Source organism: Ovis canadensis, chromosome 13 (genome assembly GCF_042477335.2).
Source record: "Ovis canadensis isolate MfBH-ARS-UI-01 breed Bighorn chromosome 13, ARS-UI_OviCan_v2, whole genome shotgun sequence".
Classification (NCBI taxonomy): domain Eukaryota; kingdom Metazoa; phylum Chordata; class Mammalia; order Artiodactyla; family Bovidae; genus Ovis; species Ovis canadensis.
Window position 1 is genome coordinate 79173327 of NC_091257.1, and position 13841 is coordinate 79187167.

At 38.5% G+C, this 13841-nt stretch overlaps 1 protein-coding gene across 4 annotated transcripts in view; it reads left to right on the forward strand.

The window, feature by feature from the left end:
• The window catches only part of ITCH (itchy E3 ubiquitin protein ligase), a 99908-nt gene that overhangs the window by 11886 nt on the left and 74181 nt on the right, over positions 1-13841 (forward strand). Inside the window, exon 3 of one of the 4 annotated variants that reach the window (XM_069548373.1) lies at positions 817-864. The exons of 2 other annotated variants lie outside the window; for them this stretch is intronic. The gene's annotated coding sequence lies outside the window, so the exon portion shown is untranslated. Of the gene's footprint in view, positions 1-816; positions 865-10915; positions 10970-13841 lie in introns of all 4 variants that reach the window. One more of the 4 variants, XM_069548372.1, reaches the window with a different exon arrangement.

Here is a 13841-nt window from a genome sequence, read left to right on the forward strand (position 1 = left end):
CAGACAGAGGAGCCTGTCAGGCTACAGTCCACAGGGTCACAGAGAGTCAGACATGACTTAACAACTCAACAACAACAACATGGTTTATCCCAGGATATTGAGTATAGTTCCCTGTGCTATATAGTAGGACCTTATTGTTAGTAACGCCATGTTAATTTTTTTTAGTATCCACCATAGTGTTTCCCCAGCCGCTATGCCTTTGTACATTCTCACCAGCAGTTCTCAAGGGTTCCAATTTTCTACACCCATGACAACATTTCATTTCACTTCTTTTTTTTTTTTTAAAGAATAGTCATTCTAATGATGAGAGAAGTGGTATCTTGTTGAGGTTTTGATTTGCATTTCTCTAGTAATTAGTGGTACTTTTCTTTTCCTATGCTATTTGTATATCTTCTTTGGAGAAGTGTCTATTCAGTTTCGTTGCCCTTTTTTAAACTGGGTTGTTTGATTTTTTTAGTGTCTTAATTATCTTGTAGGCTATTTCTTGTGCTAGGGTCTTGTGCTATTCCACCTCCTTTCCTGTTATTGACAAAGCAGTTAGAACCATTCTCTAATACATAGTCTCTCAGTAAATGAATGTTTGATAAAATGTTAAAAGTAGTGCTTTCTGGAAAGGTAAAGGTTGGTTGGGGCAGGATTTTCATTACATTTTCTTTGGTTTTATAATTCTATATTCTCTTTTAACTATTTACTTGGGTGGGGTAAACATTTATAAAGGATTAAGCTTTAGGCAAAGAAGTCCCTGTGTCATCCAGATTTTATTTTGGAGAAGGAAAATGTTTTAATATCTTATTAAAAGAAACTTCACTCTTACAGGACTTGCTGTTGCTACTGCTTGCCTAAGAAAATATGAATCATTCTGAGGTATCCAGACAAATATTTTACCTTTTGTAATTCTGAAAAGGAAGAAGTCTGTTTTAATCATTTCAGTGATTACTTGATTTTTGTGTGATGATTTTGAATTTCTTTTTTGTGCTATTTATTAGGGGTTTTTCTGTTGTTGTTCAAGAGGGATTTGAGAGTGGTCCTAGACTCCATATATAAATACTTTTGAAATGGACCAAATTGAGTAAGTTCAGGTATGCAGTGACATAGACTTTTTTTTTCATTTGTTTCCCTGTTGTTCTTTTCTTTTTGGGGGGGAGGCTCAGTTATGGAACCGGAGAAGGCAATGGCACCCCACTCCAGTACTCTTGCCTGGAAAATCCCATGGATGGAGGAGCCTGGTAGGCTGCAGTCCATGGGGTCCCAAAGAGTTGGACACAACTGAGCGACTTCACTTTCACTTTTCACTTTCATGCATTGGAGAAGGAAATGGCAACCCACTCCAGTGTTCTTGCCTGGAGAATCCCAGGGACGGAGGAGCCTGGTGGGCTGCCGTCTCTGGGGTCACATAGAGTCGGACACGACTGAAGCGACTTAGCAGCAGCAGCAGCAGCAGTTATGGAACTGTGGTTTTAAATCATGAAATTAACATTGAGCAAGACTAGAGATCTCAGTTTTTGGCTGCATCTTCTGTTCTGACCTTGGACCATTCATTTTGATTGGGTTGTTTGTTTATTATTGAGTTCTAAAAGTTCTCTGTGAATTCTGGGTATAAGCCCTTTATCAGATAAGTGTTACATCTTAGTTAGATATATTCTCCCAGCCTTTTGCTTCTTTTTTCATTTTCTTAATGGTGTCTTTTGAAGAGTTCAGTTCAGTTCAGTCGCTCAGTCATGTCTGACTCTTTGCGACCCCATGAATCGCAGCACGCCAGGCCTCCCTGTCCATCACCAACTCCCGGAGTTCACTCAGACTCACGTCCATCGAGTCAGTGATGCCATCCAGCCATCTCATCCTTTATTGTCCTCTTCTCCTCCTGCCCCCAATCCCTCCCAGCATCAAGGTCTTTTCCAATGAAGAGTAGAAGCTGAAGAGTAGAAGTTCCTAATTTTAATAAGGCTAAATTTCTCAATTTTATATTTTGTGGACGGTACTTTTGGTGTCACAGCTAAGAAATCTTTGCCTGATTGGACACTCCATTTAACTTTGCTGGATTCCCATGCATTTATCTGTAAGAACAAATAAGATGTGTGCGGTATTTTGCTTTCTTTGAAATGATGTTTTATTCAGTTCCTTTGGGACTCAAAGTAGAGGAGGTAGTCTTTGTAAATTTTTTTTAATTGGAGTATAATTGCTTTGCAATATTGTGTTAGTTTCTGCTATACAACAAAGTGAATTAGCTATATATACACATACATCCCCTCCCTCCTGAGCCTCCTTCGCATCCCCCCGTCTCACCCCTGTGGTCATCGCAGAGCGTGAAATGGTGCTCCCTGTGCTGTACAGCTCCCCACTGGCTGTCTGCATGCTCGTGTGTACTGTCTGTGCCGCTCGCTCCGTTCGTCCCACCCTCCCCTTCCCCCATGGCCGCACGTCTGGTCTCTATTCCTGCCCTGCATATAAGTTCATGGGTACCATTTTCCTAGATTCCACATATATACGTTAATGTACAATATTTATTTTTCTCTTTCTGACTTCACTCCGTATGACAGACTCTAGGTTGATCCACATTACTGCAAATGACACAGTTTTGTTCTTCTTTAATGGCTACTATCCCCTACATTTGTGTACCACATCTTCTTTATCCATCTGTCTGTCGATGGAGATTTAGATTGCTTCCATGTTCTGGCTGTTGTAAATAGTGCTGCAATGAACATTGGGGCACTTGTGTCTTTTTGAATTATGGTATTCTCAGGGTATATACCCAGTAGTGGGATTGCTGAGTCATATGGTAGCTCTATTTTTAGTTTAAGGAACCTCCATACTGTTCTTCATAGCAGCTGTATCAGTTTACATTCCCACCAACAGTGCAAAGAGTTCCGTTTTTTCCACACAGTCTCCAGAACTTATTGTTTATAGATTTTTTTGAGAGGAGGTAGTCTTGGAATAGAATACTAAGGTGAAAATTTGCAGGCCCAAACTGGAGTGTAAAATTGACTCTGCTTTCATAATCCTATTTGTTTCCTAATGGATAAATGGTTATTTGTCCCAAATGGCAACCCACTCCAATATTCTTGCCTGGAGAATCCCATGGTCAGAGGAGCCTGATAGGCTATAGTTCGTGGGGTCGCAAAGAGTTGGGCACAACTGAGCAACTTCACTCACTCACTCACTCTGCCCCCAGTGTTTAGAACTCTTGGAAATAAATGATTCTGATTTTTTTCACTGGATTTTTAATACAATATTTAAAACTATGCTTTTTAGTTCTTTTAATATAAATGCATCAATTTGTTTATGTAGTATACATAGACATTACTTGTTAGCTCATTATTGACATCTGGTTTCCTCAATAATTCTCTTTCTAAAGAAATGTTTATTTTGGCTTCCCTGTGTCTTTGTTTCTGCTCTCAGGCTTCCTCCGGTTGCCGTGAGCAGGAGCTACTCCCCGGCTGCAGTGTGCAGACTCCCCATTGCTGTGGCTTGTCTTGCTGTGAAGCACCGGTTCTGGGCACATGGGCTTCAGTAGTTGCTCAGTGGCATGTGGAATCTTTCTGGAACAGGGATCAAATCTGTGTCCCTTGTATTGGCAGGTGGATTCTTAATCACTGGACTACCAGGGAAGACTGATAATTCTTAAACAATGTGTAAAAATGATCTGAGAAAGGCTTGTTGGAAGGATGGGATGGTGGCTGTCCAGAGTCTTTATTTTGAGGAGAATTTATGGGTTTTAAGAGATAGTCAGAAACAAGAGTTCTTGGACACCAGGAAATTGAGCTTTATATTTAATCGAGTTGTATAGTTTCGCACAAGACTTTTGGCAGAAGAGAGCAATATTTAGAGTAGTACAACAGTAGTTATATTTATTGTGGCATGTTAAATCCTTTAAACTCTAGCAGTAAATAATCAAAGCCAGGACACAGCTTATAATAATAGTTAATACTAAGATGTTTATCCGAAAGCTGTTTGGGAGAACTGGGAGAAAAATTGCCTTCTGTAATACTAGGTGCAAAGTTCAAACCAGCAAATGAATATCAAAACTTACAGTTCTGGTGCCAGTTTCCTTCAGCTCTTTTATACTGTTGAACCTCGAAAATTGCACCTTCTTATGTTTCTCTTTGGGATTCCCTGGTGGCTCAGACGGTAAAGTGTCTGATCGCAATGTGGGACACCTGGGTTTGATCCCTGGGTCGGGAAGATACCCTGGAGAAGGAAATGGCAACCCACTCCAGTACTCTTGCCTAGAAAATTCCATGGATGGAGGAGCCTGGTGGGCCACATACAGTCCATGGGGTCGCAAAGAGTCAGATACAACTGAGCGACTTCACTTCATGTTTCTCTGAGTAAGATAATTGTCTTTTTTACGCCTATGCTTTAGAATTCACACTGGATTCCTGTTTGGCTGGAAGATGGGGAAGAACTCTGGATTATCTGAGATCATTACATGATGTTCAGAGCCAAAGTGTCACTGTTGTGGGGGATAGGGGATGGTCTACATCCTGCTTCCCTATTAAGGTAATTTTTTCCAGTAAACAGGAAAGCAGTTTTTCCCCATTGTGAATGGATCTGAGTTAGTTTCTCTCCTTTTGTTGAGAAATTAAGTTATGGGAATTAGCATTTACTTTCTACCCCAACCCAAAGAACTCTTAATCCCTCTGTCAGTATCTTTGTCAACCCATGAGCCAAAGTTAGCTCCTTTGCTGTCATTAGTGGAGAATGAGATCTAAACATTGCTCTTACAGTCTTTGCTGCTGTGACCCCAGTGAATAGGAATTAGTTTTCAGCTCAGCTGGGTAATGTGGCTACTGGTTGCATACACCAGAACTACTTCAAACCCCCATGTTTCCACTTCCAACTGGGTTGAGGCTGGAGTCCATTCTGCATTGTAGTGGCTAGTGAATGAGGACAGATTTTTCAAAACAGGTCTTTTGATATGTAGCTCTTTCACTTGAGTAGGGGTTTGGGAGCATGGCTGAGTGGCCCTATCCATGGGAGACTACTCAATATTTAATTACCACGTATGCTTTTGTATTTTAGTAAGGCTGAGAGTTTAGCTTCATTTGGTTTTAGTTCTCTGAATACCACTGTGTATTTTAGCTCTTTGAACTCTGTCTGTACTTAATGCTTCAGCAAGCAGTTTTTCTCCTTACTGGTTTTGTGTGTTTTCTGAAATGTCTTTTTGGTGGCTTCTTTTAAGAAATTACAGGCCTATAATTATCAAGTTTTGTAGGATAAATTAGACATGGCCTATAAAAATAACTGATTATGTTGGATGTGTTATTTCTGAAAAGGAACCCAAGCAAATTTCATAATGCCCTGGTTATTTAATGATTTATGTATAAATAGGACACATATTTAAAATAAGGCTAGAAATGTAGTTTCTCTGTTTGTTACTTATGGGATAAGATGTTACTGAAATAATCTTGTGAAATGTGTGTCTTTCCACATTTTTTTTCCCCACTGCCTTTCATGAAGATGTTAGGGTTAGTTTTTATTGCTGGCAATGTTTTAGCACCTTTTTACATTAGACATTCAGTCACATTTTTCTAATGTGATAGTAAACATTACTCAAAATAAATGATAAAGTATTAAGAATTGGCCCTGTTTTAAGTTTCTTTGTACCTGACAAGACTAATAAATAATGGATTATTTTAATATTGTACTAGATTTTAGATTCAAATTGCTATCTTCATTGACTCAAATCACAGTGGTTTACTAGGTGAAGATATAGGCTCTACAGTGTATTCGATTGTGAAAGTGTTTTAAAAAATCATGTGAAACGTCACAGTTTTCCATAGGAAATTCATAGTCACCTATTTCCATTTCTGTGAATTTTAAAGCTGTAAATGGAGGCAAAGTTGAAATTGGCTTTAGAAATAATCTTTGGAGGAGGTGAAAGAAGAAGATTATAAAACGAAAGAGACATTAAAACAGATAGATTAATCTAGCAATGAGAGACAGAGGTAGAAGAGAGATCCTTGAAAGGGACATTAGTCCTGGAGAGATCTCCCCAAGATACATAAATCTAATGTCAGATGTTTTCTTTTGTTGTTGTTGTTGTAAAAACTAAGAGCATTTTTTGGTCCCGCAGCCCCATTCCTTAGGAAGCACTCATTTTTCTCTCCCAATGTTTTTGCCTTTTCCAGAATGTCACATAAATAGAAATCATAGGCTATGTTAGTTTCTTAGGATTGCTGTAATAAATTGCCACAAACTGGGCAGTTTTAAAACAGCACAGCTTCATTTTCCCCCCCATGTTCCAGGAGTCTAAAAGGCCAAAATAAGGTATAACTAAAGTTGGAACTTCTCAGGAATAATCTGTTCTATGCCTCTGATTTCTCGCATTCCTTGTCTTGTGTATATATATATCTCCAGTTTGTGTCTTCATCTTTAGCTTGATCCATTATATTTGTGATTTATATTTGATTATATTTGTGAAGATCCTTTAAGATCAAGTAAAGTCAAATTCTCGTTTCCACGTGGACATAAATTTAAGGGGAGACACTGTTCAACCCAGTGGTAGTCTTTAAAATTTTTAATTAATGTTTTAAGTGTTTAAAAAAATTATCATACAGTGATTGGCTTTTTTTTGGGTGTTCAGTTCGGTCACTCAGTCGTGTCTGACTCTGCAATCCCATGGACTGCAGCACGCCAGGCCTCCCTGTCCATCACCAACTCCTAGAGTTTACTCAAACTCATGTCCATTGAGTCAGTGATGCCATCCAACCATCTCATCCTCTGTCGTCCCCTTCTTCTCCCGCCTTCAATCTTTCCCAGCATCAGGGTCTTTTCCAATGAGTCAGTTCTTCATATCAGGTGGCCAAAGTATTGACTTTCAGCTTCAACATCAGTCCTTCCAGTGAATATTTTTGGGTGTACAGTTGTATGAGTTTTAACACATTTATTGATTCTTGTAACTAATACCACAATCAGGATACAGAACAATTTCATCACACCAGAAACCTCCCTTGTGCTGTATTTTTTAGTCAAGCTCACCCTCAGTTCTTAACCTCTGGCAGCAACAAGTTTGTTCTCCATTTCTTTGTTCTGTCTTTTGGAGACTGTCACATAAATAGAATAGTACATATTAAACTTTTTGAGAAGGGGTTTCACTCAGTATGATGCCTTTGAGGTTCCTCTGAGTTGTATTTTAAAAAAATTATTTACTTTTGGCTGCACTGGTATTTGTTGCTAGAATGGGCGTTCTCTAGTTGTGGTAAATGGAGCTACTCTTCATTGTGTGTGAGCTTCTCATTGTGGTGGCTTCTCTTGTTGGGGAGCATAGGCTCTAGGTGTGCAGGCTTCAATAGTTGCAGCATGCGGGCTCAGTAGTTGCAGTTACCAGAATTAGTTGCTCTGAAGCATGTGGAATCTTCCCGTACCAGGAATTGAACCCATGTCCCCTGCTTGGCAGGTGGACTCTGATTCATTGTGCCCCTAGGGAAATCCTGTTGCGTTTTGTTAAAAACATTATTGCTGAGTAGTATTCCAGTGTGTAAATGTACTACAGTTTATTGATTTACCTGCGGAAGGAGATTGGTTTCCCTGGTGGTTCGGGGGTAAAGCATCTGCCTCCAATGCAAGAGATGTGGATTTGATCCCTGGGTCCAGAAGATCCCTTGGAGCAGGATATGGTAACCCACTATAGTGTTCTTGCCAGGAAAATCCAATGGACAGAGGAGCCTGGCAGGCTACAGTCCATGGGGTCATAAAGTCAGACACTACTGAAGTGACTGAGCATGCACACACACGTGGAGGGAGATCACCTTGTTTCACATATTTTGCAACTGTGAATAGAGCTACTGTAAACATTGTTGCACAGATTTTATATGGACATGACTTAGTGACTAAACAATAGCAGCACTTTACAGGTATTATATCAATCTTTAAAGCAAAACTACAATTAAGTTATTCCTGTTTTGTGGATGAAGAAAGTAATTCAGTGATTTGCTTAAGTTCACACAGTAAGCAATACATGTGGATGTGGAGAGATGTGGGTCTAGATCTATTTGACTCCAAAGCCTGCACACTTAATTGCCGGGGTCCAGCCCCAGCAGGATCCAGGGGTTCCCTCAGGATGGACGGAGGTGGAGAGAGAGACGGGGAGAGAGATGGAGAGACCAAGCTTAGGTGGAGCAGGTCTGTAACTTTATTTTTTAAAAAGAGCTTTTATACCTTGGGTTGTACATAGAGGGGAATGGAAGATGCAGAGTCATGCAGGGTCAGCAGTTCTGACCCGTATTGAAACCAGGCTTTCTTTCTGCATACCTTTTCATATACAAAAGTCTTATGTGATTTACATCATCTTCTGGCCTGGGGACCTGTTAACATTTTATGACCCTTTTTTCTGATAAAGGTTTGTCAACCAGAAAACTTACTTTTCTCTAAAAATGTTTTTTCTAAAGTCTGGTGCCACTCTCAGAAAGTACTAAATAAAGTTACATTCCTATGGGGCAAAGGTGCAGTGGGTTATAACAAATAAAAAATTTATTAACTCAAAGGTCTAATGTTGCTAACACCAAGGCTACTACTTATTTTCCCTACATACCAACTATATTAACTAATATACTTCCAGGCACACATGGGTAAGGGATATAGAAACTTGGCAGCAAGCATTGTTTCAACAGTGAAATCCTTCACCAGCACTATTCTAATAATTTTTACTCCTCGAAGGGCTCTTTACCTCTTAGGACTTTAGAATGTTTAAGTTCCCCTGCCTTTCATGGTTGGGAAGTTGTGAACAATCATGTGCGTTAGTGTAAGAGTATGAATAAACCTGCCACGAAAGTTAGAATGCTAACAGAGGGGTTTGAATTGACATATTCCTTTCATGCCCAGGAGACTTATCGACTAGAGCCCTAAGTTGATTTTCTCCAGAGAAAGGTGGTCGGAGATAGCCCCCTGTTAATGCCAGAAGAGTTGGTGAAAGGCATAATATAGTAAACAGTAGACAGACAGATTCTGGTATGGGGTAGATGCTCAAGCAGGTCCAGGGAGTCCCTCGAGTCCTGATCTGCCTTGCCTGTCAGGTCTCTCCTCATGACCTTGTCATGGGTGGGATCTTGTGTGCTGGCTCCTGGCACTTAATTACCATGTTATAGTATCTTTTAATGTATGCTGTAGAGTAGACTAGAAGAATTGTTTCTGCTTTCTAGTTTAAGGAAGGCTACCAGATGAGATGCTTGAGCAGAATATTGAAGGTTAAGAGAAGACCAGATGACCAGAAATTTAGGGAAATAGTGGGGCAAAGTTTTAACAAAACAAGATAAGTAAATCACAGAAGTATTAAACAGATGGCATTTTGGAGAATGATGAATAATTTTGTGTGACTGGAGCATAGGGTATGTATGGGAGAATGGCATGTGGAATAAGATAATAGGCAAAGCAGGATCATGGCAGATGATCAGAGTTGTGTAGAAAGTTCAGCTTAGAAATCCTTTGATAACACTGTGTGGACAGGTTGAGGTAAGGCACGGAGAAACACTAAAGTGAGTATGATACTACAGGAAGAAGCAAATGAAGGGAGTAGTAATGGGCGTAATGAAGATGTAAAGTTAAGTTTAATTGTAAGATAGTCCACCCATGTCCAACTGTTGTATTCTAATGTCTTAAGAAAGTTTTTTGCCTCTTCCATACTTCCCAGTTTTATGCCATGAGTGTGATGTATGTAGGATGTTACAGATTTTTCACTTTAATGCTCAAGAGCATGTGTTAGCAAACTATGACCCATGGGAGGAATTTGGGCTGCTGCTTTTTTTTTTCTTTATAAATAAAGTTTTATTGGGATAGCCCCATTCATTTTATGTGTTCTCTGTCACACTGTCACAGTACGATGGCAGTTGAACAATTGTTACAGACATCATATGGTCCCCAAGTCTAAAATGTTTGCTTTTTGGCCCTTTACAGAAAAACTTTGAAGAACAGCAGATTGAAAGCTTTCTTCCATCTAATAACCAAAATGCATGGGATAGTGCTTACTTAATATTATATATTGTTCTTTGTTAACTAGGTCACTGACCACATAGTCATTCACAATCTACCCATAGTGTATTTGGAAATTTTTTTGAACCTGGGCCTTGGTTCCCTCTTGTTTAATAATTTTTAAGTTATTCTATTTTTCTGAACACAAGATCAGATCATGTTCAAATAAGGGTAGTTTTACTTCTTTCTCTGCAGTCCATATGCCTTTTGTTTGATTTTCTTGCCAAGTTACACTGGCTAGAACATTTGAATAAAAACGATGAAGGCTGGCATTCTTTCTTGTTCTTGATTTTAGGGGGAGAGCATTCAGTCTTTTACCATTAAGTAGGATAGGAATCCCAGGGACTGGGGAGCCTGGTGGGTTGCCATCTATGGGGTCGCACAGAGTCGGACACGACTGAAGCTACTCAGCAGCAGCAGCAGGATGTAAGCAGAGACATTACTTTGCCAACAAAGGTCCATCTAGTCAAACCTATGGTTTTTCCAGTAGTCACGTATGGATATGAGAGTTGGACTATAAAGAAAGCTGAGTGCTGAAGAATTGATGCTTTTGAACTGTAGTGTTGGAGACGACTCTTGAGAGTCCCTTGGACTGCAAGGAGGTCAAACCAGTCCATCCTAAAGGAAATCAGTCCTGTCCATTGGAAGGACTGATGCTAAAGCTGAAACTCCAATACATTGGCCACCTGATGCGAAGAACCGACTCATTGGAAAAAACTCCTGATGCTGGGAAAGATTGACAGCAGGAGGAGAAGGGGACAACAGAGGATGAGATGGTTGGATGGCATCACCGACTTGATGGACATGAGTAAGCTCTGGGAGATGGTGATGGACAGGGAAGCCTGGTATGCTGCAGTCCATGGGGTCACAAAGAGTTGGACACGACTGAACAACTGAACTGAATTGAAGCTATAGTTTTGATTTTTTTTTTAAATTAGATGCCCTTTTCCAGGTCGAGGAAGTTCTCTTTTACTTCTGGTTTCTTCAGTGTTTTTACCATGAAAGGGTGAGTTGTGTCAAATGCCTTTTGTGTGTTGAGATGATGATGTTGTTTTTGTACTCTGTTCTAATATGTCTATGTAATATATATTACATTAATTGATTTCTGGATATTTATCCAAGCTTGTATTTTTGGTATAAATTCCACTTGGTCATGGAATATTACTTAATTCAATTTGTTTGTATTTTGTTGATGATTTTTGCCTCTCTATTCAATATAAGAGATTCACCAACTGTGTACAAGCGATCCATATCCTTGCCAACACTTTTAATCTCTCTCTCTTTTTTTTGGTTATTATTGGCTGGACCATGCAGCATGTGGGATCTTAGTTCCCCAACCAGGGATTGAACCTGTGCCCTGTGCATTGGAAGCATGGACCACCAGGGAATCTCCTGTTTGGAACTGTTATAGTTTTTTCTTTTTTTTATATAAAATCATGTCATCTGGGGACAGATAATTTTCCTTCTTTCCTTCCAATTTTTTCTGTCTTTTTAAATGCCTTAATTGCTTTGGCTAGGACTTCCAGTACTGTGTTGACTAGAAATGGTGAGAGTGGGCATCCTGTCTTGTCCTAGTATTAGAAGAAAAAATTTCAGATTTTCACTGTTGAGTGTGATGTTAGCTGTGGGCTTTTTCATACGTAAAACATATTTTGTTGAGGTAATTTCCTTCTGTTCCTAACCTGACAGTTTTTTATGAAACAGTATTGAATTTTGTCAAATGCTCTTCTGCATTAATTGTGATGTTCATATGGTTTTTATCCTTCATTGTAATTTGGTATAACATATTGATTTTCTTTATTTTTAAAAAATATTTTAATTTTATTGGAGCATAGATGATTTACAGTGTTATGTTAGTTTCAGGTATACAGCAGATGATTCAGTTCTATATATTTTCATTCTTTTTTAGATTCTTATATGGGTTATCACAAAATACTGAGTAGAGTTTCCTTTGCTATAGAGTAGGTCCTTGTTGGTCACACTGATTTATTTATTTTGTATGTTGACCCCATCTTGCATCCCAGGGATTAATCAATCCTTCTTGGTCATGATGTATTACTGCTTTTAATGTGCTGTTGAATTCAGTTTGCTGGTATGAAAATGAAACATTTTGAATGTTATAATGTGGTAGCTCTGGAAATACCAGATTCTTCTCCCATCTCATGGTTTCTTCTTGCTGCCTACTGTGGTTGTCATTTGATTGATTGTTTCAGACTAATTTTGTATAGTCCTGTTTTCTTTGTCTTGTATGGTCTCTGAAGTCTATTCTGTTAGATTAGTAGTTTGACAGACAACCTTTTCACTGATTGATTGATATAAAATCGGTTTATGATGTTTAAGATTCAAGAGTACAAAATTATATTTTGACTTCTGTATACACTACAACATGCTAACTAGCAAGAATTTAGTTTCCATTCATCACCATGCGCTTGACTTCCTTTATCCATTTTGCCCTTCCCACACTTAGTTTGTGCTAGCCACTATTCTGTTCTCTCTGTGTACTTATTTTTGTTTGGTTTGTCTACTCAACCCCCCACCCCCCATACACATGTGAAAGAAATCATACAGTATTTGCCTTTTTCTGTCTTATTTCACTAGCATAATACCCTCCAGGTCTATCCATATTGTTGCAAATGGCAAAATTTCCTCTCTTTAAAAAAAAAAATTTTTTTCTTTTTTTTAAGCTGAGTAATAGTCCCTTGTTTTAAATATATACTACATCTTTGTTTAATCCAGTCATTCATGGATGGCAGCTTAGTTTGTTTACATATCTTGCGTCTTGTATGTAGTGCTAGATTGAACATCAGTATGCATCTATCTTTTCAAAATAGATGTTTTCAAATTTTTTGGATAAATACCTTGAAGTGGAATAGCTGAATCATATTCTTAATTTTTGAGAACTCTCCATACTGTTTTCAGTAGTGGCTACAGTAATTTGCTCTCCCACAAACTATACAAGGATTCCCTTTTCTCAACATCCTCTCTAACACTTGTTATTTCTTGCCTTTTTGATAATACTTATTCTAATGGTGTGAGGCGGTATCTCATTTGTGATTTTGATTTGCATTTCCCTAATATTTAGTGATGTTGACAGCTAAGAGTTTTATGATTTCAGGTATTACATTCAAGTCCTTAATCTGTTTTGAGTTGACCTTTTGTATGGTGTAAAGCTGGTGGTCTAGTTTCATTCTTTTGCATGACCAGTTTTTCCAACATCATTTATTGAAGAGACTATCTATTCGCCATTGTGTGTTCTTTTCTCTTGTGTATTAATTGTCCATATATGTGTGTGTTTATTTCTGAACTCTCAATTCTGTTCCATTGATTTGTGTGTCACTCTGATAGTACCGTGCTGTTTTGATTACTGTGACTTTGTAATATAATTTAAAATCAGAGTGAATGATACTTCAGCTTTGTTTCCCCCTACCCCCCCTCAGGATTGCTTTGGCTATTTGGGGCCCTTTGTGGTTCCATACAAATTTCAGGATTTTTTTATTCTTCTGTTTCTGTGAAAAATGTCATTGGGATTTTGATAGGGTTTGCATTGACTCTGTAGATTGCTTTAGGTGCTTTAGGTGATACGGACATTTAAAAATGTTAAATTCTTCTAATCTATGAGCCCAAATATCTTTACATTTCTTTGTGTTGTGTTCAGTTTCTTTTAATAATGTCTTTAGTTTTCAGTGAAAGATGATCTTTCACCTAGCTGGTTGAATTTATTCCTAGATATTCTGTTTGTTACGGTTGTACATAGGATTGTTTTTCTTAATTGCTTTCTGATGATTTGTTGTTAGTGTATAGAATAGACTTTTATATATTGATTTTTTTTTTGTACCCTGAAATTTTAGTATATTTTATTTCTAATAGATTTTTTGGTG